At 37.4% G+C, this 26,217-nt stretch overlaps 1 long non-coding RNA gene and 1 pseudogene across 1 annotated transcript; one reads left to right on the plus strand and one right to left on the minus strand.

Moving 5' to 3' along the window:
- Positions 1–1,242: 1,242 nt before the first annotated feature.
- Gm38777 lies at positions 1,243–25,568 on the plus strand. The gene is made up of 3 exons (XR_868822.2): positions 1,243–1,328; positions 24,803–24,920; positions 25,413–25,568. It is a non-coding gene; the product is annotated as a predicted gene, 38777 (long non-coding RNA).
- Positions 14,566–15,419, minus strand: Gm5302 (predicted gene 5302; annotated as a pseudogene).
- Positions 25,569–26,217: the final 649 nt, after the last annotated feature.

Here is a 26,217-nt window from a genome sequence, read left to right on the forward strand (position 1 = left end):
TATCTAAATTATAATTGTCAACAATAGGAAATTTGAAATGAGCAAATAAGATGATTATATTCATTGTACTGTGTATTTGTGCAAACACTCAGGTTTCAATTATCACAGTCCAAGATCTGAGAATGTGAAATTTTGGGGTGTTTTTCTAGCCAAGCAAATTATTTTAATCTAGTTCCTTATTAATCATGAATACTTCTCTGAAAACTCAGAGGAAAAAACTTCCAAGATTTTCTCTTTAAAAAAAGAAAAATGCACAGATATAATGTCAGCATGACCACTGATTTCTAAACTAGTGAAATATCAGTTAATATTTTATCTTTCATTAGCATGTTCAGAATAATAAATGCTTTAGGCTTAAGCATAATATCTGAGAAAAATATGTTATAACAAACAGTCAAATAAGTAAAAACAATATAAAAGGAGGAATCATAGAGTCAAACTCAAAACAGGAAGACAAATTAGGAAAACAAGAAACAAATAGTGCATCAAGACATTCTGTATAGAAATGAGCCATGAGTAACTCTGTCACATTTAGAAAGTGCTCCATTTTATGAAGATGTTTTGTATTATCAGCGTATATGCAGACATAATTTAGGGCAATACATTTTGATCCGTGATAGACTTGGAAACCTTTATTACAGTAGTTCTCAACCTGTGGGTTGCAATCCCTTTGTGGCCAAAGGAGCCTTTCACAGGGGTAGCATACCAGATAGCCTACATATCAGATGTTCACACTATGATTCATAATAGTAGCAACATTATTGTCGTGACAGAGAAATGAAAATAACTTTATGGTTGGGATGAAGAACTGTCTTAAAGAATCCGGTTAGAATTCAATGTATTATTTAGTATTTACATCTTTCATTTGGGTATAGTCTAGTCTTCTGGATTTTGAGTCTGCTTCACGTTCTCCTCTCTGTCTTCCACAGTCAACATAACTCTTTTCTTTTTATGGTGTTTCCTTTTGAAAATACAGAACAACAGAGAACCACTCTGATTTTCTTTCACAAGACTCAGTTTAGTTCTTTACCTCAAAATCTTCAGGCATTTTAAATGATGTTAGTTAGCCTGCTTAAAATTCCAGTCCTATAGTGAGGGATAAAATAGGCAGATATTTTAGGATATGTTTATATAATCTTGAATTATCTGTGAAAGCCAGATGAGTACCGGGGACATTGAAATGCAAGAGCATATTCTTGGGACTATTTGGTTTCCAAAGTTCTTTCAGAGCATCTAGTTCTGCAACAAAAACATCCTTTTGCTCCTGAAACTGGCTCAGACAGAACATAATGAACAAAGAACAATGTCTGCTGGATGGAGCATTGGAGGTAAGCCCATCATTTGCTTAACAAAGCAAGGCAGAAGTCTACCTCTCCAGGGCTCTTTTCATCTAGAAACTGGGTTTGGAACCAGCTAGACATAAGCTCTGTCCAGTGGGATCCATCACTTCCTGCTTTTAGAAAGGCACAAAGAATAGGCTCCTTTGTGTTTCCCTACCATTCACCTTTTTTTGTCAGGGCTGCTGCTGGAGGTGTGCTTAAATAATGAAGGCTTGTACACATTTCCTTTTTCCCCAACCGGGGGATTCACATCCTCATTTTCCCAGAGCAAGGTGAAGCTGCTTTTCAATTCGGCCTACTTTCAAAAGCCGATGTAAAATAATATGAAGAAAGTCTTTCCTAATGAGACAGTTAATTAGAAGGGTACAGTCTCCCATGTCCCTTTCAATGCCTTTCATTATTATTATTTCTCTTATCCTTGAATAGCTATGACATTCTTTTCTGAAAGCAGGGAGCAGAGCAGGTGCTCTTTAGCTATCTAGATACTATTAAAATCAAACAAGTTGGCCCTTGTATCTTCTAGCAAGCCACTTGTTTCTGTGTTCTAATTTTTGTATAATTAATGAGACTTTTGTGTTTGTGTACGTGTGTACACATCACAAGGTTGAATTCAGTGCTCATCAGCGTGAACCCAGCTTTGTCTCTTCTGACTACCAGAACAGGTCCACCTCTTTGAAATGGAAATTTACAAAACACAGGACAAGACTGAAGTCAAGCCACAGGCTGGTGCTGTGGTTTAAAAAGGGGTAACACTCCCTTTATAGATCTGACTCATCGTTTCATTACCTGGTGGACATTTCAACAACATTGTTCTTGCTTAAGTAGACTCTTATCAACGTTCACTTCTTCAGACACCTACTCTGATGGGGAAGATGTCCACAAAGAACAAACTAAAAGCATCTAACCATGAAATTTTTGTCTAGCTTTTGCCAGACAACTTTTAAATGCTGTCAAAATTCACCTTCTTTATAGTAGGAGGAGGTAGGAATCTACAAGAACCTAATGTTTTAAGTTAGAAAGCAAAGGTGACTGATAAAGGCTAATAAGCAGGTATAAACCTAAATATTTATTTAATAAGCATTTTATTAAATGGAGAGCTCTCAAGCAAAATACATGTTTTCTATGAGCAGTTTTTATTCTTATCCTTCATATGAAACAGAAGAAGAGAGGGCATAACCTTATTTAATAGTTTTAAAATGCAGGCAGAGAGTAAATTAGAATGGTATATTCTCTCTGCTTTTCTCACATCTAATCCTGGCATGACCTGTTTCTTCCTTTACACTGTATGAAAAGTTTACAAGGTCTTGTATTGACCCAGAAACATCAGTATACATAAAAAGGCTTTTATTTTAACAGAAAATTGTGTAAAATTTTTATAGAAGAGAACAAACACATTAAACTGGATAGGGCTGTCTGTATGAGAAAACTAAACATCATGTTAACTTTAAAAATTAGTAATGATGAACTCAATTATTCACAATGATAAGAAAATGAAACAAACATTCTTTTCTTATTCTATTCTACCTTTGGTGTCCACAAGAAGTCTGACCTGATGTTAAAAAGCCCCAAAGCAAAACTTAAGAGTAAAAAGACTTACTGTTCCAGGAGGTATTGTACAGCTTTCAGTACTTAAAGTACTGTGGATTCTTCTTTAGTCAGTATTAAAAAGGATCAAAAAATGCACAGTATTTGTTGAATGAATAAATACTAAAATTGAGTATTTATCATTTTGTCATTGTACATTTCATTTGCTACAGAGAAATGTACTTGACCTTGAATATTAATAGCTGCTTTTCAACTAAAATTATTTTTAGCTCTTATAATTTAGAGGTATATTATTTGGTATTATATATATATATATGTGTGTGTGTATATACATATATATATATATATTAATTTTATGTCTTTTTTTTTCTTTCTTATAGTGTGACTAGCTTCCCCAGTACAACTTGATTTAAAATGGGGAGCATGACATCATTGACCCATTTCTGATGTTAGAAAGCAATTGTCAACATTTGGTCATGAAGTGTGATAGGTGCTTTTAAATTTAGTATTAGCCTTAGGAAAACACTTTTGTGATGTTGCTATCATAAGAAAGTTAGCACCATTCCCTGTACTAGTGTCCTTGTCTGTATAAAGGAGAGAAAGAGCCGAGCACAACCATACATCCTCATTCTTTCTCTTTGTGGTTGCCCATGGTTGTGACCAGCTGTTTTGTGGTCTTGCCTTCTTTTCTTCCCCACAGGGATAGGAAACACTTTCTCCTATCACTATAAAAGCAAGTGATGCTGCTCTTATCAGGGTATTTTATCACAACAACTAAGACTATTGCTGAAAACACCATGCCTATTGTCCCTGGGCCTGGAGAAATTAAGCTAGAACTAAGCTGGAGGCTTCCTCTCTGCTGGGAAGCTGTCATTGTGCCAGAAAGAGGTTTAGGCTACCAGGGGGATCAATTCATCAAAAGTTGTACCCAACTGTTAACTCTGCTAGCTCCAGTAGTTGGCAGCATGGCAAGATATGACAAATGCTGATATGGTGGCATGAATGTTATGAGGATCAAAAATTAATTCCTGATTGGATTCAGGGCCTGTTTCCCCAGAAAGAAACCCATGCTTTGTACTGTAAGCTTGGTCAAGAGTTAGTGGCTGGAGTGATCATGGAGCCAATGTTTAACATTTAAGAGCTGTTTAACATCTAACAAATGGACAGATATGTGGCAAACTGCCTTATAAATACTCATGTATTCACATATGGGTTAGGCTGGCTTGTCAACTTGTTCAAGGAAGGCCTTTGTGAAACAGACAGAGGTTTGTGCAGACACATAACTGGTAAAAGTGCTTAGAATTGAGGATTGCTTATGCTTGAACTTTCTAATTCTTATAATAAATACTTTTATTTCTTTGGGTATACAGATGGTTGTGACACACCATGTGGTTGCTGGGAATTAAACTATAGACCTCTGAAAGAGCAGTCAGTCCTCTTAACCACTGAACCATCTCTCCAGCACATAAATACGTTTAAATTGAGATAAATTATACTTTTTTGTATTTTGTTAAATTTAGCTTATTAATTGCTTTGGTAAATTTTAATTTTTTGAAAATGTCCCTCTCTTCTCTCCAACTCATCTCATATACACTACCCCAACAAATTCACAGCCATTTTTTTCTTTAATTATTATTGTGAAATATAAACATATGTGTGTGTATATATATATATATCCATATCCATACAACCTGCTGAATTCATTTCATGTTGCTTTAATGCATATGGTTTTAAGGCTGACCATTTGGTATTAGACAATCCATTAGGAATCTCCTTTCTTGGAAACAACTAATTTCCCTCTCTCGGAAATTTTTAGGAGTTCTTTTTATAGGAGTGGGGCCTTGGGAGACTTTTCCTAACCACATTGCTATGTGAAGGAGTGCTGTTATTATTCAGGTCCCATTTAGGTAGCCATACTGTTGAGATCTCATAGGTAGAATTTTCCTTTTGCATGATCTCACAAAAGACATCCTCTAGCTCATACAATCTATCTTGCCATTGTTCTGCAGTGTTTCCTGAGTACTAGGTGTAGGGGTTGTGGTGTGGATGATATATCAGTTAGGGCTGGGTACCTTCCACTCAGTTGTTCTCTGTATGTTGATTACATAGGGCTCATCAGCTTTCTGTTGTTGTACATCAATCTTTCACTTTGTTACTTTAATTATACGTCAGGTCTGATGATGACTCAGTAGAAAACTGCCAAGTGTTACTCTATGATAGTCCCTTCTGCTTCTTTGTTGTACCTAACAGGATGATGCATTTACTTTTTAAAAGAATAAATATTAGTGAGGATCCTCTGAATGTTAATAATGGTGACAATGTAAGTTCCGTGTCCACACGATGGCAATCATAGTCCCAAACCTGACTCCTAGCTAGGAAGTGTCAGGGAAAGCATTCATTTAAAAAGCCAATTATTACAGACAGATGTGCCAGGATGACAAGAGGACTAAGATATGTTAGCTGGGACAGTCTTTCCTAATGTCAAGATTCTTAGAAATGCCATCTCTATGTTTGATAAGCATAGAATTTTTTGAGCCAGGGCTATACAGAGAAACCCTGTCTCGAAAACAAAACAAATGTTGAAAAAATGTCAAAAGACATTGGTTTCTACTGATACCCAAATTATATTTTTTAAAAGAGCATATATATATATGTATATTCATATACACGTAACTGGTATATTATATATTATATATATCATATATATGTATGTGTATACATATATATCATATATATAACAAGCCTTATTTCCTTCCACAATTCATTTTTCTACAGAATGCCTATTTATCCCTCTGGGAGATTTTTTTTGCATTTAAATGATGCTTATGTTGATCACCTCTAATTCCAAATAAACAATACGTCTTTCATCTTAAATGAAGGAAAACAAATCAACATCAAATAGATTGTGTTTCTGAGTCCCTAAACCTCATTGCAAAGGAAGAAGAAAATATTATCCTTACTTTAATTCTGTGTCATCTCAAAGATAATCTTAGGTAGCTTTTTAGGAATGTCTCTAGCTGATTGATTTATTTGTGTAAGATATTGTAGTTATAATCAAATAAATTATTAAAGGATGCAGAAGTGGGGATGGGAATCTTACAATTAATGTCTTAGGAACTTTAGCATTCTTAGTTTAGCTTTTAGCATTCTGCCTTGAAATCCTGTCTGCACCCTCTGACTAAATTTGTTGATGCTCTACATTAGTGGATTGGTGATAAAGCTGCATCAATGGATGAGAAAGCATTCGCAGTGGTGACTATCATCGGGTATGTTTTTAGTTACTTTAGAGACTTAAATAACTTACAGCCTAATTAATAAAGTCGTGGCCTTGGGAAATGCTGCTATGTGTTCTGAACCACTTAACTTACTGTGTTGGCTCCTACCAGAGGACTGTGTCTCTAGGCAGAGAGCTACTCAAGCTTGGTTTTCTTTTCTTCTTTTTTTTAATTAGATATTTCTTCATTTACATTTCAAATGCTATCCTAAAAGTCCCCCATAGCCTCCCTCACCCCTGCTCTCCTCCTCTACCCACCCACTCCTGCTTCCTGGCCCTGGCATTCCCCTGTACTGGGTTATATGATCTTCTCAAGACCAAGGGCCTCTACTCCCATTGATGGCCAACTAGGCCATCCTCTGCTACATATGCAACTAGAGACATAGCACTGCGCGGGGGGGGGGGGGTACTGATTAGTTCATATTGTTGTTCCTCCTATAAGGTTGCAGACCCCTTTAGCTCCTTGGGTACTTTCTCAGGCTTGTTTTTAGAGAGGTATTCTGTTAGGATCTGTAAATCCCTTGATAACATTTATGATTCCTTTAAGAACTTCTACTCACCTGCCTTTTCAGGTTATCTTTTTCAGTATGCTGAAGAAAGTTCCCCTGATAAATATTTCAATATGTGTTTCTGCATCTATTGTTTTACAGGAATATTATCTGCACACTGTAACCCTTGTTATGCACGTGATCACTCAGCAGTGTGGCAGAAGGCTATTTAAAGGGGTAGCTAATGAGTAAAACGTCTGTTAAATGGTTGGCTTCATGTACTTTTAGATTGATTTAGATTGATTAACACTCCTGCATTAAGAGTGTTAGCCAATGTTCAAAGTTTGTTCTATGAGAACTTATTATATCTGGTCACGGTGAGCTCATCTTCAAATCTCACCATATTTGGTGACATGTGCATTGACAGTCAAAGACACAACTTGTCTAGAATTTATTCTTCCTTTAAGTGATAAAAACACCATTAAAATGTGCTTCTATGTCAGCCCACTTTTATGTTTCACTATTCAGAAACTTGATTATTAATACTTTATGGTATTAGAATAATTTTAGACTTGCAGAGAGAACTAGAGACATCCCATATAACTCCTGGGTCTACACACTCATAACTCACAGTGATATCCTCCATCGAAGAGAATGTATGTTACAATTGATGACCCTAGCTGCCATATAATAATGCCCTATATGCAAACAAACTTAAAATTATAGTTTGCCTTAGTGTTTGTTCTCTGTGTTGTGTGATTTATGGCTTAGATAAATATATATTGATATCTAACTCATATTTAAGTATGTTACACACATTTTCTTTTTACTTTTCTACTCTGCCTATTATCTTTCTGTTTATCATTGCATTCTTTCTATAGCTTTGTATCTTCTGGAATATTCTGAACTTGGAATCACATAATAGCATGTAGCCTTTTCAGACTTTATACTTTTACCTAGTACCATTCATTTAACTTCCTTCCTGTTTCTTCATGGTATGATAGCTCAACTCTGCATTTCCTGCATTCCTATAGTTTAGAGATCTATTTACCCATCAATGGCATCTTGGTTACTTCCTGGTTTTGGTAATTATGAACAAAGGTGCTATATACAGCTACATGTAAACTTTTGTATAAAGAAGCTTTTAGCCTCTACATGGACATGCTACAAATATGATTAAAATTATCTTCAAATATGGCTACATCATTTTGCAGTTCCACAGTGACTAAAGACTGAACAAGAGTGGGAGTGGGTGGGTGGGTGGGTGGGGGAACACCTTCATAGAAGCAAGGGGAGGGGTATGGAGTAGGAAGTTTCCAGAGGGGATACCTGGAAAGGAGATAACATTTGAAATGTAAATAAAGAAAGTATCATAGAAAAGAAAAGAAGAGAAGAGAAGAGAAGAGAAGAGAAGAGAAGAGACAAGAAAAGAAAAGAAAAGAAAAGAAAAGAAAAGAAAAGAAAAGAAAAGAAAAAAAGAGTCTCTGCTGTTTACATCTCATCAGGATTTGGTGCTGTTGGTGTTCCAGTCTAACCACTCCCAGAAGTTTCTCAGTTTTTAAACATTTTTAATTTTGCATATGGGCCAGCTGCAAAATTTTGACGCTATTTTATTACTTATGCATCATCTTTGCAGAGGTATTTGGTTATTAATTTCCTTTCAAGTTGGATAGTATTCTTATGCATATTTTATTCAATGTCTCTTTTTCTAATCTTTTCTCTGGTTTATGGATTTTTGTCATTTTTTTTCAGCAAGAAGAAATTTATAAAACTTTTACTCTGTGGAGTTTTACGGAGCTAGGAACTATTTCTTTGGTGGTGTGCTTGTATCACAATTTACCCACCATAAACTAGGTTTTAATCTATGTCCTAAAACTTTTAGAATTTCACATTTTGCATATAGGTTTTTGATCAATTTTGAATGAATTTTTTTTTTCAAGACAGGGTTTCTCTGTTAGCCCTGGCTGTCCTGGAACTTACTCTGTAGACCAGGCTGGCCTTGAACTCAGAAATTCGCCTGCCTCTATCTCCCAAGTGCTGGGATTAAAGGCTTGTGCCACCACCGCCCAGCTTGAATGAACTATTATGATGCATATTAAGTGGTGTTCTGAAATGTTATTATTTAATTTGTATTTCTCTAGAGACATCCAGTTACTCCTGCACCTGTGTTATAAGAGTGCCTTTATCACATGGAACTGTTCTGCTAAAAGGAGCTTCATTAAGTTCCAAATTTAACTGGGACTTTCTTCACTTTTAAAGTTATACTTATTTGTTTTTAAGAGCAGATTCACTGCAGTGAAAGATTCCCATTGTTGACATAATTCTATGCTTTAAACTTTGTATTAACATAGTTCAGGTATTAAAATTAGATAGAATAATGAATTGAAAGAGAGTTACTGAGGGGAGGGGAGAATTGTTTCCAATTAAGTCTACATGAAGTGTTCTTTTGCAATTTATACTTATAGCAAGTGTTCCCCAAGAAATGTCCATTTTGGTATTTTTATCCCACTAACATCTTCAGGAACAGATGTGTCCTCATTGGAAGTAAAGTGGGATGATGGATAAGCAGAATATTTGGCTAGAGGGATGTTTCTGGTTTAATCTTTGCTTAACAAAGACAATCACATTTTCCTGTCCTAGTCTTCCAGGACTTTTGGTTCAGCAATGTAATGATCTGACTGAACCGATACTTGCCTTTCGAGTTGAAGATGTGCAGCAGATTTAAACAAAGATTATTTAGATGCCAGAGCTGCTTGATTGATGGCTTACTGATGTCATGATAGCAGTAGTGACCAGAGCGCCATTGTCATATTATTCCCACTATCAAAGTGCTTGGCTGTCGAATGGATAGGAAGGAGTCCTGTAGCTAAACGGATGTTACAAGAAACAGGAATTATACCCAATCAAGATGCACTTAAGGAAAGTAATAAAAAAGATGGAACTTTTAATAAAATCTGGGCTTAGGTTCAGCTGTACCTCATGAAAGCTACAAAGGAACATACAACTAAATGTCCTTGTATTTCACAGTCATTTTCTCTATATTACAAACACACACACACACCTTTAAATTTGGGTGTAATCTGTTTTATTCTTTTATTTTTAGAGATCAGTTCTTTATGCTCAATATCTGAATCCAATCTGGTCTTTTATTTCAAGTTTCATACTGGGTAATGGAATCTCTGTGGCCTATTTTAGATTCTTTTTTTTTAAGGTATTTTCTTCATTGACATTTCCAGTGCTTTCCCAAAAGTCCCCCATACCCTCCCCCACCCACTCCCCTACCCACGCACTCCCCTTCTTGGCTCTGGCGTTCCCCTATACTGAGGCATATAAAGTTTGCATGATTAATGGGCCTCTCTTTCCACAGATGGCCGACTAGACCAACTTTTGATTCATATGCAGCTTGAGACATGAGCTCTGGGGGGGTACTGGTTAGTTCATATTGTTGTTCCATCTATAGGGTTGCAGATCCCTTTAGCTCCTTGGGTACTTTCTCTAGCTCCTCCATTGGGGGCCCTGTGATCCATCCAATAGCTAACTGTGAGCATCCACTTATGTGTTTGCTAGACCCTGGCATAGTCTCACAAGAGACAGCTATATCAGGGTCCTTTCAGCAAAATCTTGCTAGTGTATGCAATGGTGTCAGCGTTTGGAGGCTGATTATGGGATGGATCCCCTGATATGGCAGTCTCTAGATGGTCCGTCCTTTCATCTCAGCTCCAAACTTTGTCTCTGTAACTCCTTCCATGGGTGTTTTGTTCCCAATTCTAAGAAGGGGCAAAGTGTCCACACTTTGGTCTTTGTTCTTTAGTTTCATGAGTTTCACAAATTGTATCTTATATTTTGGGTATTCTAAGCATCTGGGCTAATATCCACTTATCAGTGAGTACATTTTAGATTCTAAGAAGAGAAAATTACTCAGATCCCATACCTTTTACTCCATTCACAGGTTTTTTCAAGCTTCACTTTTAGTATAGCTTTATACTAGACACAAAGAAAAACAATTGTATTTTTTCGTTATATACTCTCATCATATTCCCTGATTTTTCTTATTTCATTTAGTTTGTTCCATCTCCCTCTTTCCTTTGTCTACCCTTTAAGTAACAGTTTGAAGAATACCAAAGATAGACTTGGGTACATTTATCAGGGACCATGTGAAAGTCTGGGGGCAGAAGAGGAGTTAGGAGGCCAGCCAGTTCACCCTGGAAGTGTGACTCACAGCACACAGGGAAACAGCCCTGCTATTATTGCTATTATTTTGTTTACATTAATTATAATTAATCTTATGGAAATTAACAATTGGCAGTTTGATCAGCCTTGCTTTAATAGTTTAGTGAATAATGGAACTCTACCTAATTTTGGAATTATGCAAATGCAGGCATCTAAAAGAGCCAGCCGAAATCACCCATCAAAAATAAAGATTAAAAAAATGCCTCTTTGGGATGCACCTAGCCTAAAAGAGACTTGAAATACCAGGGTGGGGAGATAATGAGGGGAGTCACCATCTGCTCAGAGGAGAAGGGGAGAGGGGGATCACGGAAGGATTGTGGCAGGAGTAACTTCTAGAATAGCACTGATACACACCAACCCAGGAACTGTGACAGCACACTCTGGACTGCACAGGTTTATAACAGACAAAATCCCCATACTGAGAGGAGGAAGTGGACACAAAACCCACCCCTGACCAAGAAGCAGTTGATAGTTCTTGGGAAACATAAATTTGTTTCCTATATTGGGGTGTCACTGAGTATGTCAGCCATATTCCAGCAAGCCCCATGGCCACGAGTAGTTGGCTAAAACAAAGCAGTCTGCATGCTCTCTTGTATACGTTTGGTTTTGTTTGGTTTCGGTTATTCTTTTGTTTGTTGGTTTTGCTTGAGTTCCTTTTTAAGTCATGTTGTTTGTTTGGATTTACTTTGTGAGAGAAAAGGAATATCAAATTGGGTGGGTAGGGAGGTCAAGAGTTGGTTTATCTGTGAGGAACTAGGGAGAGAATATGATCAATATATATTGTAAGAAGAATATTTTAAAACAAAAACAAATAGCACTTCCTGCTTATTTTTAGAATATGGAAGCCCAAACTGGTAAAATGACATATCTCACCGAGTGCTGTTATTCTAGCTAAAAGAAAGCAAGTCATAACGAAGCAACAACTATCTGTACTAGGCACAAGCCATCCATTCATGTGCTCTTGGGGAATTTTGCTTAAAGTAATCCCAATAATTAGTTTGCAATCATATTATAGTACTGTTTTCCTCGGCAGAATCAACCTCAGAGGTCCAAGCTGTGTAGATAGAAGACATACCTCAGAACACGTAGTTTCTAGAAGCTCAGGGACCACAGGTGTTTGTATTCATGGTGTCGCTCTTGAATATCTATGGCCACAGGTGGGAAGCTCTTCATTAGTGTGCCTTTTATTTGTCTTTGCAAAATTGTTTCTCCATTTGTGTTTAACTATATTTGGATGTAATTTCTGTTTTCTTTTTCTCCTCCTCTGACTCCAGGTCTAATTCAAACTATCGGGGATAAAAGGAAGATTAAACATTAGAAACTATTAGTGGGTAAACGGTCCTTACCAGTATCCTTTTCCACTATATATAAGATTAGAGGAAATAAGACCATCCAACTTTTTAGTTCCTGAGGCTCGAGACTCCCGATTCTCCTCTATACCTGCTTCTGTTTTATGCCTAGCTGATTGGACCCTGCTAGATTCTACCTCTGTGTCTCTCTTCTTCTTATCATCTTGTCTCTACTTCTGAGTTCCATGGCTGATCCTTAGTAGCTGCCAGATTATAAACAACTTGGATTGTACAGTGGCTAATATGACCTCTGTGTCTACAATGTACACTGTCTCCTTGTAACACTAGAAGGTGGTGTTTATAAAGCCACTTATGACTATGGAGATGTGCTGACTTGATTTATTCTGAGATCATTTACTTAAATTGGATTTGTATAGCTAGAAAGTAAGTACAATCTTTTAATGAGAGTGAAGACAATAAAATGTAAATGAAATAAATCTGATTTTTAAAATGACTCTAATTGAATACGCAAGAATTTTATTTCCAGAAGAAACACACCATTCTTTCTTGAGACAAATCCAGAATAGTTTTGAATTCTTGATTCTCATGTTGTAGCTACTGGAGTATTAGAATTTTAGTTGTATATCACCACACCTGGCAAAGCAAATGACTTTATTTCAATCCTTTATAATAAGAACAAAATCTCAGTGCTAGTTTTCAATATTATTGCAAATTGTTCAAGGTGACATTCAATGTGAATTCCTTATTGTTTCAGTATACCAAAAAGACTGAAGGAGGGTCTGAGAATAATCTGTAACTGTTAGTGGATAGGAAAGGACCCCAATTCAGCTAGAGTGATAGAAGCCTGACTCCACAAACAAAACCTGTATTTGTTTGTCCTTTGTTTGGCAATTTGATGCGATAGATTTAGCTTATGGCAACAAGCTCGCTCTTCACTAGAGAACTTTGGACACATTTGCTTTCAGCAGTGTTTCAAAACAGCAACACGATTACTAAAGAAGTAAAGGCAATTTCCTAAGGGAGCTTAGCTGCTTCTGCTGACTGCTTCCCCAGCAGAGATGAGGATGTACAATCATGTCCTGAACAACACGAGGGAAGAAGAATTAAGAAAATGCTGATCATAAAACAGATGCCATTGAGTTTATACTTAAGATGCCAAAATATTCCAAAATCTCTTTGCTATTTAGTTAATCTTGACAAATAATTTAAAAGGTATTGACTACATGTACCAGGATTGTGTGTTATTGTTGTTTTTAACTAGACAAGATATGGATTTAAATTTTATTATCACAGAAATAATGTGAAACCATTCCTGGCTGTGGGTTTTCTTCTTCTTCTCTATTGGGACTTTCTTGGATACTGATCTCTTTAGTGTTGCATGTTGCTTTGAAGAGCTGTCACTGAAGACACTCACACAGGAATTACAAAGCAATCCTCAAATATGGATGCTCTCCAAAGGCTTAATGGGAATCTATAGCTGGGAAATATAACAAAGATTGTACATCAGACAATAGGAGTACTATTTTAATAATTCAATTAGGATGTAACAAATAAGTAAGCATATGACTGTTGTAATTTATTGATGGTTAGGTACTAGCCACAGTAGAAATGGATGATGTACAAATTCATCAATTATTCCTCTGCTCAGCCTTTAATTGCTGAAATTAAGTGCTTAAGTTGTGCTTTAGGCTTTTATTGTCAATGATTTATGAAAACAACAATTTATTCTATTCTAATAAACTTAAATAAAACTTTTTTGGTGTGTTTAATAAATACGCATTTTTTTAGTATTAATTTCTTCAATTTATTTGAGATACAATTATACTTAGGGCCTGGAGAGATGGCTCTGTGTTTAAGAGAATCAACTTTTCTTCCAAAGGAACCAATGTTTTGTTCCCAGAATCCACATAGTGACTTACAACCATCTGTAAATCCAGGTCCAAAGGATCTTTTTTTTTTGTTTTTTGCTTTTTTTTTCTTCAACACAGGGTTTCTCTGTATAGCCCTGGCAGTTCTGGGACTCATTTTGTAGACCAGGCTGGCCTTGAACTCAGAAATCCGCCTGCTTCTGCCTTCCAAGTGCTGGGATTAAAGGTGTGTGCCACCATGGCCCAGCTTGGTCCAGAGGATCTGATGCCCTCTTCTGGTCTCAGAAGGCAACTGGCATGCATGTGGTACCTAGACATACATTCAGGCAAACCCTCATACACATAAAATAAAAATAACAAACAGATCTAAAACTGAACCACTCGTTTAAACATACAATTAAACATGCAAAGTCCTTTGTTGGAAGTGCTGCAGGTTACTATAAATTTCATCTGAATTTAGTTTGACAAGACGTTATCTTTCTTACAAATATATTTTCCTTTTTTCTTCTTAATTTTGTAATTATATTTATGTACAGAAAACTTAGTGTACATTCAACCCAATTTAGTGGCGAGTTCTTTAGCCTTTGCTTTTTCCAGCTTGGCAATTCGAGCCACAGACTTAGGACCCAGGACGTTGTCTCCCCAGTGGCTGCAGATCTCATCACATCTGTCATTATAATTGGTCCTAATAGCTTTCACCAGCTTAGCCAGAGCACCCTTGTCTTCCGAGTTAACCTGTGTGAAGGCCACAGTGGTGCATGTGTTCCTGTGGACCAGGCGCCCCAGCCTGGCCTTTCCCTTGATGATGCAATAGGGCATCCCCATCTTTCGACACAGGGCAGGCAGGAAAACCACCAGTTCAATGGGGTCTACGTCATGGGCAATCACTGCCAGCTGAACCTTCTTGTTCTCCACCAAGATGATGGCTGTATTGACTCCTGCTCGGAGAACAGGTGGTATGTTGGGAAGTCGCCTTTGCTAGCAACTTTCTTTTCAGCCCCTGGCCAGTAGCCTTTGTTTCTTCTCTTGCTTTGTCTCTGGCCTGTACTTGTGGGCAAGCTTAAGCAGCTGAGTAGCTGTTTGCCTGTCCAGGGCCTGGGTGAACTGGTTAATGGCAGGAGGGACTTTGAGCCGCTTATAGAGGATGGTTCTTTGCCACTGCAACCTGATATAGCAGGGCCATTTGACAAACTTAGATCTCTTTTGGGCTGGATGTCCTGCCCAATGCTGAAGTTCTTGGGCCTTTTCCCAAACAAAGGATTAGCTACCTTTTTGGTCTCCTGTTTGATGACAGCCTGGGGGCCCAGGCCACCTTCTTCCCCTTGGCCTTCTTTACTTTGCGCATTTTGCTCGGCTGGTGGAGAGCCCTTTTTTATTTTTTTCAAATATATTTTTTATGTGTGTTATGTGGCTTTTTATACAATGATCTTACCTAACATACACTGACTGTGCAGTGAATTAAGTTGTGCTATGCTCAGCAAGCTACTTTGTTACTAAGAAATGAATTGGTCAGTAGTTTTGCTGGTGTGTTATGAACTAAATGTTGTTTCCTCCAAATTTATGCGATTAAAGCATCATGACGATTAATCTTGATTATCAGCGTAATGGGATTTGGAATCATCATAAATCAATGGGATTTAGAATCAAATTTCTTGGCAAGTATATGAGACATTATCTAGATTGGGTTAAAAGAGTTGGAAAGATTTTCCCCTAAATGTATGTGATATTATTCTGAGGTCTCAGGTCCTAGGTCAAATAAAAAAGAGACAGGTTAACCAAGCATCCACTGATCTCTGTTTCCTGATTGTGGATGCTTTGTGACCAGATGTCTGAAGTTCCAGTTGCCATGACTTCCCTTTCATGATAGACTGAACCCCCCAACTGTGAGCCCAAAATAAAAGAGGCAATTAACGTTAAATTCAGTCACTAGTACTGAGCCTCACTGAGTTAACTGGTGCTCTCCCAAGAAGAGCTCTTTCTCTGAATGTGCTGGAGAAAAGGTCATGTGCAATCTACTGAGAAAGTCACCGTTTACAAGCTGAGAGGACAGTGTTTTACACGATGTGAATTTTCTGGTACCTTGTACTTGCAATTCCAGAAACGCAAATAAGCAACTTTCCGTTGTTGAGACAATCCAGCAGGTGGTATTGTATCAGGCTGCACTAGCTGAGACACTAGCTTCCCTTTATGATCACCTAGTGGTTTATATGGTCCCTTGCAGACGATGGGCTCCTGGCTTTTGTGGAATAAACCAAAGGTGACACTGATCTGGAGTCTCTAAAAATCGTATCTTTCTCTGGGGTAATGGCATTTTTCTCCCATATTAAATCTGGCTATTTTGTGGGCATCTTGGAGTGTACTCATACTGTTCTCTAGACAAGTCTCTTTTTTCCAGGGGTTCTCGTCTCTCACCCATGCCAGCTGGCTCCAATTGAACAATGGTAGGTTCTCCACTGATCTATCAATTCACATACCAAATTGATGTGTGTCATGTAATATATGCTGAATTTCAGATACAGTTACTAACAGTATGACAGGTGAAATTCATCAGTTCCTCTCACCAGGTCATTTCTACTCCATTAAGAGATAATTCGGTTGTTTTAGTCATTGGATCAACTATTATACTGAGTTAAATGCAATTCATTTATACAATGGTATACATATTCACTCTAGCTTCCATAACAAATACCATATACTGTGGCGTTTGACGAACTGAAATGTGTTTTCCCACAATTCTGGAAGCCAGAAGTCCAAAATAATCAGAGTATTGATGATTTTATTCTGATGCCTTTATCCTTGGCATATAGATGATGTTTCTTTTCTTTATGTTGTATGTATTCTAATCCTTTCTCAATTCTCCATGTTAAAGCAAGCAAACAAAAAAAAAAACCCTCAGAAAACAAACAAACAAATAAACAAACAGGTTCTCTTGTATCCTACGTTTTCCATCCTGGAATGTTCTTGAAATGTCCATCTCCCTGTCTTTCCCACCGAAGTTTTAGGGTTATAGTTATATATTACCTCATCCAAGTCCTAATCTCCTTATAAGAACATATTACACGAGATTAGGGGCTATTCATGATCTTTTGCTTCCACTTTTTTATTTCTTCACCTATTTATTTAAAATTTTAAGCTTTTGTGTATATGTACACATAATTTTGTGTACCATGTACATGCAAGAGCCAGAAAAGGCCAGAAGAGGGTATCAGACCCTGTTAGAAATGGAGTCACAGATGGTTGTGAGCCGACATGTGTGTCTGGGAAATAAACTCAGATGCTTGGCAAGAGCAGTAGGAACTCTTAATCACTGAGCCATCAATCCAATTCGTCTTGCTCTTTTGTTCATGTGGTGCTAATGACTGGATCTAGGACCTTGGAAATGCTAAAGTGAGTGTCGCATTACTAATGTATATGTCCAGACCTAGGATGCATTCCCTGAGATCTCATTATTTTCATTGCTCTTTGAAGATCTTCACAGATAGTCACATTTTGAACTGAGTTAGGATTTCACCATATAAATCATGAAGAAATTCAATTCCATTGCAAAATTGACTATAATATAATTATCTCCAAGGTTTATGCTATAAATTAATTTGAGAAACAGTGTTGGCATCTTGAATACAATCTTACTTATTTATTTTTACCATGAAGTAGCTCACTGGGGAGAAATGTAAGCTCAGAATTGATCAGCCTTGTTTTATAGATTTTGTTTGATGAATCTGTGCTCCTTACTTCTGTATGACTAACAAGACACATGAGAACAAATGAGAACGGAGTCTTTATACTTTGTGATATTTGAGAACAAATTATTAGTCGCAATGAGTAGTGAATTCAAGCCTTCTTAGCAGTGAACAATTCTCTCAGAGAACAGGAGAACGGAATCTGACTCACTGGATTTTATTCTGCAGATTGTTTGTTCAGTTTAAATGAGGTCAGAGTCTTAGTTGTGTTTCTTTGGGTTTTGCTAATCCTCCTTATTGTCTCCAGTACTTTTCCTTTATTCCTAAGATTTTCAGATATTTCTTAGCAGACTTTGCTGCAGTTATTTTGACATTCATTTCTCCTTTAAAAAAAAGTCTTATATTTACCATCATCATTGCTTTATTGTGATTGGTATTTTAAATATTATATGCCTTATTTTGTTTAATTCTTAAAAACGAAAACCTCTATACAATTTAGTTTTTATTCAAGGAGATAGCTAAAACTCTGGAGTTGATAATAGTTTGTAAAAGGAGATGCTTTCTAGAATCCAGACTCTGTAGACAAAAGTTTTGGATTCCAAACCAGGCTTTCTAATTAAAAACCATCAGGCCTTGAAAATCCATCAACCTTTTCTGTTTTGATTTCCTTACGTGTAAAATAGGGGACAAGACTCAATGTTGTTACAATAGAAGACAACAGCTCCTTGTTAAAAATGGTTTAATTTAAGCACCGTTTTTTTTTTTCTTGACTCTAGCTGCATATGTATCAAAAGATGGCCTAGTCGGCCATCACTGGAAAGAGAGGCCCATTGGACACACAAACTTTATATGCCCCAGAACAGGGGAACGCCAGGGCCAAAAAGGGGGAGTGGGCGGGTAGGGGAGTGGGGGTGGGTGGGTATGGGGGACGTTTGGTATAGCATTGGAAATGTAAAAGAGCTAAATACCTAATAAAAAATGGAAAGAAAAAAAAAAAAAAAGAACACACACATACTCAGTAGATGGTAGCCTCCATCTTTGTGGCTTGCACTGGATAGCTGTTGGTAGTCCCTGGCATGCAGATCTCAGATTATGTGCTTCCTGTCCTCACTGTTTAGAGCCAGCAACAAGAAGAGCTCATGCCAAGTCCTGAGGCCATTGCACTGGTGGGGTAAGGATTAGTCTTCATTAATGTAACTCCTTTAAGCTAGGAACATGGCTTAGGTGGGAGTCAGATGAGCTTTCAAGTCCTTCCTCATCTCAATTTCATTCGTCTTCTACTAACTTGTGATGGTAAAAACACTGAACTTGTAAGCTTCATTTTCAGTTATGTGCATGTCCCATGCTCTCTTATACAGCACCTGGAAGCTGTTACAATTTATTTTAGCTAGTGCTTCGCTTCCTTTCTTCATTTTGTATTTTTCCATCACAACTGTTTACTATCAGACAGTTTCTCTTGAGTCCTTTTAGTTTCTTTCAGAGACTACTTTGTTGAAATTCCTTAGAGCGGTCTCCTTGAAGGTCATCTGACAATATAGCATGTTTTACCCTAAATAAAAATCAAAGTGATGGTGAAGTGTAGAGAAAAAGCTGAAGGAGGAAGGCCAGGCTTGAGGAAGAGATTCTGTGTGCAGAGAGGTAGAGGGAGATAGTAAACACAGGGTGCGCTAGTAAGACAGTATAGACTTTGAGACAGATAAGAAAATTTGCAACATTGACCACGCTTGTTTATTTTATTAAGCCTCAGCTTTCTGATGCATAGTACAGTTATTATATTTTATGTTTCAAAGATTTAATGATGTAAAAATTGTTAAATTTATATTAATATAATTGTATATATCAAATATATAACATAATATAATATATGTGCATATACATGTATACATATATTGTTTCTAGAAATATAGCATCACCTGGGCCTAGAATAGTTGAGAATAGTTAAGAATACTCCCCTGGAAATGTTAAGAACTCAGTAAATATACTTTAAGAAGAGCAAGGAATGTCTATACATAGCTGCTATATTGACATATTTCTATTTTCTTCTTTTGCAACAAATAATGGCTTCCTTCATTTGTGCTAGACTACAGCAATTAGATTGAAGAGGTGAGCAGTCTTTTAACAGAGGCCATATTTACTTGGCGAGCAAGGCACAAAGTGAGGGTAAGAGAAAGAAGTGGACAGTGAAAATGATGCAGTGATTTGCATTCATGGGAGGAACAATGAACTTTGCACTCATTTCCTCTTCTCATGAAGACACAAATGCTAAAGATAAACACTGGGTGAATTATATTGGTAAGCCTCAGATTCATACAAAAAAGCTCATATGAGTTGTGAATGACTTTCTTTAAGATGTTTGATACTGTAGTCACCAGCAGTATCCATATATGTATGTATGTATGTATATGTGTATATATATGTGTGTATATATATGTGTATATATATATATATATATATATAATTTCTTAGGACTTTAATATTTATCTCTACTATTTATATATGTGTAATATCATCTGTAGGCATGTTATTATATGATATCATATGGATGAATTAATGAATGAAGAGAGATTTATAATGAGTTGGTGCTTATGTTTACAGAAGTTAAGAAGTCACATAATTTGCCAAGTGATATCTAAAGACCTAGGAAAGTTGGTGAATAGCCCATTCTTAATCTGAAGGCCTGAGAAATAACAATATAAACTCCAACCCCAGGGGAAAAGATGTGCTGTGTCTCAGGTCAGGCTGCCAGGAAAAAAAAAAGTAAATTCTCTCTTCTTTTGCCTTTTGTTTTTATTGTTCAGATTTACAACAGATTGGATGATATTTATCCATTCTGGTAGACCATCTCTTTTACTTAGTCTTCCAATTTAGATGCTAATCTCATCCGGAAACATACATTGAAATAATATTTGGTCAAATATTTGGGCATTGAACACCTTACCATATCATTACACGAGGTTAAAATTGGATATTGGGGACATCTTTCTTAGCTGTATCGTTGTTGAGTCATGGTTGTATTACTTGTTGATTACAAGGAGGCTACGATAGCTCATTTGTACTTTGATTAAACATCATAATTGAGATAAGTCCTATTTCAAAGCAGACGTTTTTTCTGTGGTATCACGTGCCACTGCTCTGACTGCATCCATCCCTGCTGACCTGTGTTTATCATCATCCTTATTTGTGAATTCCCACACACTCTGCCCCATGTGCATCTTATTATGTATTAACCTCTGCTCACACCATGGTATCGCTTTGTTGTGTATCAATTGGAATGAGCTCTGTGTTGTGTCTCTGCCTTCCAGCAGTGTCTGTGACTATCATTGATGCAAAAGCCAGGCCTCTCCTTCATCTTTTTCCTTGAGTAAAACAGAAAAAAGTTTGTATGAGTTCAAAATGATTTCAGAAAATATCCAGTTATAAAGTATTTCTGGAAGCTCTGCTTTGATCTTGTGATAAGGGACCTTGCAAGTTGGGAAAAGGTAGCAAGAAAAGACAGGGATAGTTCTAGAGAGACAGTTATTAGTTTTGTGGTTTCCTGTCCTGTAGAGATTACTTCCATCTTTATTTAGTGTGCTTTTTTTGCTCTGTAGCATTCCCCATCAGAAAAACAAACCAAAACCAAAACAAGAGAACATTACTTTCTACTGTAGGCTCAATTGTTCTTCAAGTTGTCTAATTGGCATAGGGACCACATTCTACAGGGTGAATCTCCCCTCAGCACACTGATGTCACAGGTTGATTGGAAATTTGGTGAATGTAACTAGGTCATTCTTTTCAGTGGATTAAATTATAATGTTTCAAAGAAGTATCAAAATACTAAATAGAATTTGCAGTTACATTAAGGAGGCTGGGAGTATCACAGAGGTGAACACAGAACTCTGTGCTTACATTGTGTCATTCTGGGAGTGAAGACTTCACCATGACAATGAGCAACACTTCTGTCTTTTTCATCATTGGACTAACCACCTATTTTGGCAACACGATACTTGTTATTGGCAGTTCATTTTCAGAGATGAAAAGAATTACACAGTATTTTCCTACAATATGAACTGGTTTAATTACTGTCAGAATAATAGATAAGAAGTATTGCATGACCACATGAGTTCCCTTTTATCAAATACACAACAAAAATACATATTCAAGTTTTCGGTTATATGGAAAGAACATAAAGGGTGTTGTATACTGACTACCCTCTTCGCCCTTTCTAAAAGGGATGTGAAATAGACACTTTTTGAAAAGTAGAATATCATAAACAAGTGTTGATCTTGGAAATCTTGACTGAGAATCTTGCTGCCTTTGTGAAAACTTCAAAGAGTCACAGAAATTTGTAGCGGTCTTTGTTGTGGCCCCTTCTCCAGGGCAGTGGATAAAAGGAAGCCTATCAAGTGCCAGGGCCTTCCCCTTTCCAGTGTGTTATCTGATTGCCTTTTTATCTATTTTATTTATTCTGTTTATACAGACTTTATTCCATGACCACTGGGAAACAAAATCTACCCTACTAAAAGACACCTTTGATTTGAGCCTCAAGCTTGTCTATAGATGGTCATGTTTTATAAGCAGATAAAAATGTGGTTGGTTTTGTCTGTGAAATTATTTGTACAAACATTCCTGTATCTTAAGGCTTTCCCAGATCACTTACTCTCAAATAGGACTTTCCAGTTCTGTTTTCCCTTTGCCATCCTAAAGAATCAGAAACCTGTGTTCAGCCCCAGTGCATTATACTTTCCCCTGCGAGATGAGTGCTACCCTTGCATATGTGCTAGACACATGGATTCACAGAGAGGCACTGAGAACATGTTTGTGCTTTGGTAACTAATAGCTGTTGCTGTCTGTTCACATTCATTTGTAATGGTCATAAAGTGACTAGAGGAATAGAAATGAGACTGGAAATCACAACAGACTAGAGTGTTTTTAAATGAGCCTTTGTGGAAACTCTTTTCTATACAATATAAAGACTTGTCAATTCATACTTTGTGCATCTACTTTAAATCATGAAAATGTTCAAGGAATATAGGAAGTATTGGGACATATGATTTATATCTGACAAATTGAAATATTTTCTAAAACCTAGCAAATGTCAAAGATGATATATAGCAATATAGTGTCAGATTTATGATAAATTTAAGAGTATCTTTGGCATTCACTTTTTGCCTGAAAAAAAAGCATTATTTTGGACATATTTTCTTCCTTCTTCATATTGTTTTCTCATCTTATATTAGCATGATATCTGAAAGAAGATGTTTAATTCTTTTTAGAATATTTTAAACTCCACCATATCAGTGCTTTGGAATTTGCTGTTCAGACACACACTGCACTATTTCTAGCTTCAGCCTCCCAGATGTCTTTGGTCTCCACTCTCATTGCCACCCCTGCTTTTCTTCCCTGTCTCTCTGGCTTAGTTCACTGATTTCTATCTACAGACTCAATCTGCCTCCACTCAAGTCCTTTTCTGACTTGAAACATTAACATTGAATGGCCCCTGTCTTCTCTCTTCAATTATGCTGGAGTGCAACACCTCAACACTTGCCTATCTTCTAAAATAGTGACTTAGATTCATTCTATTAACTGTCTGAATTATTGTATGGCACCCCCTGGCTGAAATTCTATTGTCTTCTATCTTATCCATGTAACAGTGTGGGTTTCCATCTCTTGGTCTTCAATGGTTGCTATTAGACACAGACTAGTCCCATTTATTTAAGCAAAAACAAGCATTGTTACTATCCAAGAAATATGCAATTTTATATTTCTCTGGCTAATGTCTGATAGGTGATGTCTCATTGATATTATGATATAGATTAAAAAGGCTGGATTTCTAAATGCCCTACCCGTCTCTGAGACTGAGACACAATATGTATAATTTCAAATCCATGAAGGGTAGCTAGAAGCATTAAGTCTTAGTTCCATCTTTGTTTTGATTTTGTGTTCTTTGTGACAGATTTCTGCTCAATTATGCTCGTAGGCACTGAAGTTAAACACTGAAGAAGTCATTATCTAAAACTGGCAACCTTCAAGGCTAATGACACTGAAATAAGAACATCTAAGTGTTTTTGCTTTTCCAGAGTTCTTCCCAGATCCTAGATGTTTAGAAATCTCCAACAATGCTCTAAACATGAAGTCACCTTTAGCCTTGAGAACAAGCTTAGCAGGAAGATCAACCCATGTTGAGACTTTCCTTCTCCAAAGCATGAATCATCACCCCACTACAGAATCTGAGACCACTGAGATAAGCAGAAAAAATAGTCACAAAATCAGAGACTCGCTGGTATGCCAAGGCTCTTCAGATCCAATTTTGAACTAATACTCTGCCGGAGCACTATTTGAGCAAGACTACTTGACTCTGTACTTCTTGTCCTCCTTTTCAATATAGTGAGTGTTGAAGCTCCTGTCAGTACTGTGAAAGCCAGGGCATGATGGTAACCCTTAGCTTTCTGATGGAGCTCTAGTGATCAGATCTCTTCCTGGTCTTTCAGTGTCACTTTTTATATATCTGAGAGAGTGTCCCAACCTAAGGTTTCAAACTTGACAGATCCAGGACTGTTAGAACATTCTGATTGTCACTAAGCTCTTGTCCTCTGCCCAGTACTCCTAGTTACTGATCGTGGGCCCTTCCTGCCAATCTGTTGCTGGACTAAAAATCTAGATGCTGAGTGTTTAGGCCCTAGATCACTGTCCCTTACATGAGTGGATCAAGAGCTAAGCCTGCCTCACCCTCTTTACCCGATTACTTCACCTTTTTGCACCAGATCTTACAGTAATCTGATATGACTTATCTCTGAGCTTTGGCAGAGAAAATAGTGACTCAAAATTCACAGAAACCATTGAAGGTTTAAAAACAAAGAACTAGGAAAAAAATTTTGCCCACCCAATAAAACAGCATAAATTAATTCTGTCTTGATATATTAATCCCCATAAGTCCTTACTTATTGACAACTCATTATCTGCTAGAGGAACTCTGAGCTCCTTTTGTTAAATACTTCTACTTTACAGGTAAGAAAGTATGAACTTGTGTTTATGTGGCTTGTCTATGACCATGCTGAAAAATCCACACTTACTGTTCTTTCTTTTAGAAAAAGTTAAATCATCTGCTTCTGCTTTTGGATTATTTGAAAATGAGTAACTGATTCTCTATCTCCATGCTCAGCTGTTTGGAGGCTGATGGATTCCAACAAATTCAGGACATGCATGGTATGTACCCACTAATAAGTGGATATCAACAAAAAAGTGCCAAATACCCACAGAACTCAAAAAAGTCAACAAGCTGAAGGGCCCAAGTGAGGATGCCTCAGTCTCACTTGGGAAGGAGAAGAAACCAACCACAATGGAGGAGGGAGGGACATATGATGGAAAGGGGATTGGGGGGGGGGGCGTGTTGGAGAGGTGAACATGATCGGGTATTGGGCGGGGGAAAAGGATTGAAATCCCTGAAGGCCAGCAGAAAGAATGGAAACATGCAATCTCAGAAGGTAGGAGGTTGGGGGGACCTTCCAGAATGTACCAGAGACCTGGGAGATGAGAGACTCTCAGAACTCAAAGAGAGGAACCTTAGATAAAATGTCCTTCACTGGGGAGAAAGAACATGTAGAGCCTACCTCTTGCAGAAAGACAGGGCATCAAATGAAGGATAGGGTTGCCATCCCACATTCAAAACTCAGACCCATAATTGTTCCTGTCTCAAAGAACTGCAAGGATGGAAATCGAGAGAAGCCCTAGGAAAAGAAGTTCCAGTGACAGACCCAAAGTAGGATCCTGTTCAACGGGAGCTCCCAAGGCCTGACACTATTACAGAGGCTATGGAGCGCTCACAAAAAAGGACCTATCAAGACTGCACTCCAGAAGACCCAACAAGCAGCTGAAAGAGTCTGATGCAGATATTTGCACCCAACCAATGGATTGGTTTTTCCAAATTTTAGAAGCTGCTGACACCTGTGGTTGAATTAGAGAAAGACTGAAAGAAGCTGAGGGGAAAGTGACCCTGTATGAGGACAAGAAATATTAACCTTGTCACCCGAGATCTCTCAAACACTTGACCACCAACCAGGCAGCATACACTAGCTGATATGAACACCCCCAACCCTCCGCCCCCCCCCCCCACACACACACATATACAGCAGAGGACTGCCAGATCTGGGTTCAGTTACAGAAGATGTACTTAACCCTCAAGAAACTGAAGGCCCCAGGAAGTTTAGAGGTCTGATGGGGTCGGCGTGAGGGGTGGGGACATCCTCATGGAGACGGGGCAAGGAGGAGGTATGGGATGTGGAACAGTTGGAGTGTGAACTGGGTGGGGAATACAATCTGGAGTCTAAAACAAAAAAACAAACAAACAAATAAATAAACAAACAAATAAAACAATTATCCTGTGTGGATTATCTCCTGAAAAAAATCAGATACCTGGTCATGGGGTTATATCAGTACTAGAAACAATCATTAGAGGGATGTTTAATTTTTAGAATCATAAGTTTCAAAACCAAGCAAATCTTTA

This window comes from Mus musculus, chromosome 6 (genome assembly GCF_000001635.26).
Source record: "Mus musculus strain C57BL/6J chromosome 6, GRCm38.p6 C57BL/6J".
Taxonomy (NCBI): domain Eukaryota; kingdom Metazoa; phylum Chordata; class Mammalia; order Rodentia; family Muridae; genus Mus; species Mus musculus.